Source organism: Delphinapterus leucas, chromosome 10 (assembly GCF_059928025.1).
Source record: "Delphinapterus leucas isolate spDelLeu-1000000601 "Yukka" chromosome 10, BTC_Dleu_Yukka2, whole genome shotgun sequence".
Lineage (NCBI taxonomy): Eukaryota > Metazoa > Chordata > Mammalia > Artiodactyla > Monodontidae > Delphinapterus > Delphinapterus leucas.
This window is the reverse complement of record NC_143138.1, coordinates 65215799-65221798: the sequence shown is the minus strand read 5'-3', so window position 1 is coordinate 65221798 and position 6000 is coordinate 65215799. Positions and strand designations below refer to the sequence as shown.

Sequence of the window (6000 nt, the reverse complement as noted above, 5' to 3'; positions counted from 1 at the left end):
TTTCTATCCCATTTTGTAATTGATGATTATTGGTATTTAGGAATGCTATTCCTTTTTGTATGTTAACTTCGTATCCAGTAACCTTGCTGAATTCTTATTAATTCTAATAGTTTGTAGATCTTCCCTAATTTTCTATGCAGAAACTCATATTACCTACAAATCAGAATAGGCAGAGAAAACAGCCTGAGGAAGGTTCTGAGAGGGGAAAGTTCAGGAAACAAAGAAGGCAGATAATGCTGGACATATTGAGAAACAAGGCAGACGATGAGGGGTAACAGAGACAGCATCATTGCACAGGATCTTGGAAGCCATTTTCAGGATTGTAATGCAAAGGAAAGCTACTGAAGTAGTTTAAGTTAAAACTAGAGGGAAGGCTCTATGGTAAGCCATTGGACTCTGCCCATGTTTGTGTCCTGGCCAAAATTTTGATCAAAATTTGGATGAATAGGGCCTTCCCTGGAGGTCCAGTGGTTCAGACGCCACACTTCCAATGCAGGGGGCTGGGTTCGATCCTTGGTTGGGTAAATAAGATCCCACATGCCCACGTGCCACCTGGCTCTGCCTTAAAAAAAAAATTGGATGAATAAATATAAAGCATGATTTTCATGGATAATAAATATATTGGATAACCCTAAAATGTCTTCTTGTGAACTTGTAGAGCTTCAAGAATATATCCTTAGACATGGGACTAAATGTTTGCTAAGATTCCCTTCCAACTCTGAGATGCTGGGGATCTATGTTTTGTTTTTTTGTTTTTTTTTGGCCATTCCGTGTGGCTTGCAGGATCTTAGTTCCCCAACCAGGGATGGAACCCCCAGCCTCCAGCAGTGGAACCTCAGAGTCCTAACCACTGGACGGCCAGGGAATTCCCTGGGGCTCTGTGTTTTATCCTGGGTACCCTGGAACTGAAGGGAAAGTTCTTTCCTATTGCAGGTGGGCAAACAGAAAGTACCTATACCTTGAGAAACAATTAGGGCAGATCTATGTTTACACAAATAATTACCACATATGTGGTGAGTACTGTTAATAGAGAGGTATATAAGGGGTGCAGGAGGGTGTATATGAATTGGAGGGGGGGTGTCCAGAAGGTTGTCAAGCTTGGCAGAGGGCTTGGAAGTAGCCATGGCAGTATACAGGAAAGAGAACAGGGAACAGCATCCATGTTGATGGAGATGTTTCTGAGGCAGAAGGAGCATCTGGTAGGCCTGAGAAGGGAGAAGGAAGGGAATAACTGAGATGGTTGTCTAGCTTGGGATACACAGAACATGGTGACTCTATTACATTAAGGAAGAAGTGGAGGATTCCAACTTTTGAATCTTCCTAGCCATCTGTCTTCTAAGGATTTCAAAGCCAATTCTATTCATAAAGCCTGGGATAGGCCTAGGGGCTGGTTATTCCAGGGAGCAGGGAGAAGGAGCAAAGTAACTTTTTTAGCTCCCACCTGTGTGCTTTTCTTCAGTGGGCTTTGGTGTGAAGTAATGCTAATTTCACGAGAGAGGAAACCTAATCATTTTTATCTTTGTACATGTGCCCTTCACTGTGTGACCCTTCCTGATGTGCAGGTACTCAGTCAACATCTGTTGGACGAATGAATTCAGGCTTGCAATGGTAGTTCCCCTACTTTGGAGTCTGGGTAAGATGAGAGAGGGGGAAATCTCTGGGTTTGGGCCAAGACACCTGTCTTATTAATTGGTGTGTGATCCAGATCAGTCATTTCAGTTTTCTGTGATTGGCTTAAAGTCCTTTCCAGGGCTCCAAATTCACAGTGCTATCCCTTTTCCACTTATCCTTTAATTTATTTAAGTATAGTTGATATGCAATATAATGTTAGTTTCAAGTGTACAACATAGTGAGTCGATATTGATTTATTAATTTATTTTTGGCAGCACCCCAACGCTTGTGGGATCTTAGTTCCCCGACCAGGGATTGAACCCGCGTCCTCAGCAGTGAAAATGTAGAGTCCTAACCACTGGACCACCAGAGAATTCCCAGTGATTCAACATTTAAATACATTACAAAATGATCACCACAATGTCACCGCAAAGAATGTAACCATCTTTCACCATACAAAATTATTACAGTATTTAGTATTATCAACTATATTCCTCATGCTGTATATTACATCTCTGTGACTTACTTATAATTAGAAGTTTGTACCTCTTAATCCCCTTCACCTATATTGCCCAACTCCTCACCCTCCCCCTCTCTAGCAACCACCAGTTAGGTAAGTCACTAAAGTTCTGTTTGTTTCTCATCTGTAAAATGATAATAAGAACATGAATACCAACCATATAGGATTGTTGTGATCATTTAAATGAGTTATTAGGTATCACATACTTAGAGAATGCGTGGAATATAGTGAGCATTCAATACAGTGTCAGCTATCACTTTTAACTTCTGGACCAGCGTTACCTGTGAACCAAACAGTAATTCTACTTTTTCTGGTAGTTACATTTTATTTTTTAAATTTCTTTATTTGGCTGTATTGGGTCTTTGTTGCTGCGCGCGGGCTTTCTCTAGTTGCAGCAAGCAGGGGCTACTCTTCGTTGCGGTGCGCGGGCTTCTCATTTTGGTGGCTTCTCTTGTTGCAGGGCACGGGCTCTAGGCGCGCGGGCTTCAGTAGTTGTGGCACGTGGGCTCAGTCGTGGTGGCTCGCGGGCTTAGTTGCTCTGCAGGGATTGAACCTGTGTCCCCTGCATTGGCAGGCGGATTCTTAACCACTGCGCCACCAGGGAAGTCCCTCCTGTAGTTACATTTAAAAAGTAGTAAAAAAGAAACATGAAATTGTTTTAAAATATATTTTATTTAACCAAAGATATTCAAACATGCAATCAATTTTGTAATGACCCAAATTGTAATCAATGATTATGAATGAGCTATTTTATATATTTTTTTAAGTCTCGGAAATTCGGTGTGTATTCTACACTTATTATCTCAACTTGGAACAGCCACGTCACTTGTGGCTGGTGGCAGAGCAGCCCAGGAGAGGCCCCCCAGCTGCGTCCTCATCCCGCTAGGGTTCTTTCCAGCGCCCAGCTGGCCAGCGCCCCAGGCCCCGCCCCGCGCCCCTCCCAGGTTACGTCATAGAGCCACAGGCCCGGCCGCATGTGCCCCGCCGCTCACATCCTCCCCGCTCCAGGCACCAACTTCTAAAAGAAAGCGACGATCAATGCACAGAGCAGCGGAGTAGGCCGGTCGGTCCTCCCGCCGCTCTGGCGGCAGCAGGCGGGCGGGAGGCGGGCGTCTGAAACCCCCATGCGTACCTCGCCCCCAACGGCCCTCCGCTTGGCTGCTACCCCGGCGGGGTCGAGGCGGCGGGGCCGGCGCCTATTGGTCCGCCGCTGTCGTCCGCCCGCCCCCTCACCGCGCTTATTGGCAGGAGACGCGGCGCCCGCGGAATAGGCGGTGGCGGCGTCCCTCCCTCGCGCCGGCCCTGAAGAGGGCGACGAGGAAGCGGCCTCTCCCTGCGTCTCGCCCCTCGGACTCGCTCGCTGGCTCCCGGCTCCTCCAGGCTGCTCTCGGCCCTCTCCCGGCTCCCTCCGGCTCCGGCTCAGGCTCCAGCGCGGCGGCGGCGGCGGGTAGGTGCAGCGGCTGGCGGGGCCCCGTCAGAGGGGTGGCCTCCCCACTGCCCCCGGGACTGCCCGAGCCTCGCCCCGCGGCCGCCCGGGACCCCACCAGGCCCTCCCTTGGCGGGGAAGGGCGGTGGCCGCCGGCTTCGGGACGGGGGGGCGGCCGGGCGGGGGGCCTGCGGGCGTGATATTCCAAGTCTTCGAGGCGCGATCCGGAGACCCGCCGGGCGGGGCGGGCTGAGAGGTCCAGCTGCTGGGGTCTGGAGCGGTGGGGCCAAGAGGCACGCCTTGGGCGAGGGATGGGGCTGAGCCTGGGGAGCGAGGGTCGGCTGCAGCCTGGGGCCCTGGGTGGGGCTTGGGGACATAGGAGAACTCAAAGGTTGTCCCGTGAGGTTTGGGGGGTCAGTTGAAGTGGGGCTGAGGCGAGCCTTAGAGAGGGTGCAGGGTCAGGCCCCGGTGGGGCTCGGGGACGTAGAACTCAAAGGTTGTCCTGTGAGGCTTTGGGGGGTCAGTTGAGGTGGGACTGAGGCGAGCCTTAGAGAGTGTGCAGGGTCAGGGGTTACGGGAGGGGCTGGAGGGTGGTCGGGAGAACGGGGCCCCAGGCAGGGCTCTTCCTGCGTGCGTGGCCCTAGCACTGTTTGGGGACTAAGCATGTTTCTGGCTGCGGGAGTGCGCAGGGGTCGCTCGCTGTAAAGGGTGGGGATGCGAGGATAGGACAGGCACCTCGGGGGCAGTTGGAAATGTTACCCAGAACAGAGATTGTGATTTAGCACATGGACCAGGTTCTCCGCTGGTATGTTGCTTGAGCTCTTCGGTGAAATTACCCTGTGGGGGGGTGGGGGTGGCGGGGGATGTTAGGGTTTTCCTTCCATCTAGGAATGGGTAAATTAAATGCATTTGCTGCTTTGGGGAGGAGACAGTGATTACGCTTAGGTCTGTGTTTAAGGACCCAGACCCAGAGTGAAACGTGCTTCTCGGGATGGTTAGTGTTACCCAGCTTTCTCCTGGGAGCCCCCTTTTCTCCTCACCCTCCTCGGTCCAGTTACAGTATTGCTCCCCAGGGCCTCTCGATTCCCTCTCCCTGGCTCCCTAGGATTGCAGTGTTTCTTGCTCTGCGTGTGTGTGTCTCCCGCCCATTTTCCTGCTGCTGCGCTTTTGGCAACTGCCTCTGCTCTTTCCCAGGGATGGTTGTGGCATTGCATCAGGGGATATTTGTGCTTGTAATTTGCGCACTCAGCCCGGGAAGAGGGAGAATAGTATGCTGCAGAGATGGGGGTGGGGTGGGGTGGGGGTGCCGTCAGCTCGGCTGGGCAGACAGAGAAATGGGTGTGGTGAGGGAATACAGCTGCTCTAGGCCTATAGGGTAACACTGTCCAGTCATCAGCTCAAAGAGATTCAAAGAGCGGCAGCGGCAGCTATTTTTATAAATCAGTTCTGAATCCAAGCTGAGCACATGGATTTAGAGTGAACAGTTGTCATGCTCTAACTATTATGGGCTGGGTGTTTGGTAGACAACACTAGAGTTGCTAAGCAAGAGACTCCATCTGTACAGTACAGGGGGTACTTTACTTGTAGCATTTTAACTGCGCTTCTCAACTCTCTTGCATGGTACATCTCTTGTCAGGGGATGTCTTTTAAATTGATGTGGTTTGATGGTCCATACCGCTGTTTTTTTTTTTTAAGAATTTATTTATTTATTTTTGGCTGTGTTGGGTCTTTGTTGCTGCGTACGGTCCTTCTCTAGTTGCAACGAGCGGGAACCACTCTTCGTGGTGGTGCGCAGGCTTCTCGTTGCGGTGACTTCTCTTGTTGTGGAGCACGGGCTCTAGGCGTGCGGGCTTCAGTAGTTGTGGCTCGCAGGCTCTAGAGCGCAGGCTCAGTAGTTGTGGCGCATGGGCTTAGTTGCTCCCCAGCATGTGAGATCTTCCCAGACCAGGGCTCGAACCCGTGTCCCTGGCATTGGTAGGTGGATTCTTAACCACTGGGCCACCAGGGAAGTCCCATACTGCTGCTTTTTAAATGAAATGTTTTTACCTCAATTATACACTTCCTTTCAAATGTGCCTTAGATATAATAAAGCTATCACTTTTTGAGCACTTGCCATCTCTCAGGCACTAGTTGTTGGTGTTTATTTACAGATGAGGAAATTGAGACTGACAGGAATCAAGGTCACACAGATAAAGTGGCATCCACACCAAGGTCCCTCTGACTCCCACAGTAGTTCAGAAACTGGACATTTCAGAAACTGGACATTTTTGGTTCACACGGGTGATTCAAGCACTTAAGAATTTATTCATGCAGAGTGATCTCACTGGAGACTGATAAGCCAGATATAAGTTTATTTATGTCAGGGACTTCCCTGGTGTTCCATGGGTAAGACTGTGCTCCCAATGCAGGGGGCCGGGTTCAATCCCTGGTTGGGGAACTAGAT

At 50.4% G+C, this 6000-nt stretch overlaps 1 protein-coding gene across 2 annotated transcripts in view; it reads left to right on the top strand.

The window, feature by feature from the left end:
• The first annotated feature begins 3089 nt into the window (after positions 1-3089).
• MAP4 (microtubule associated protein 4) overlaps positions 3090-6000 on the top strand; it is a 167064-nt gene continuing 164153 nt past the window's right edge. For both annotated transcript variants that reach the window (XM_089919181.1, XM_089919182.1), the window contains exon 1: positions 3090-3578. The gene's annotated coding sequence lies outside the window, so the exon portion shown is untranslated. The remainder of the gene's footprint in view (positions 3579-6000) is intronic.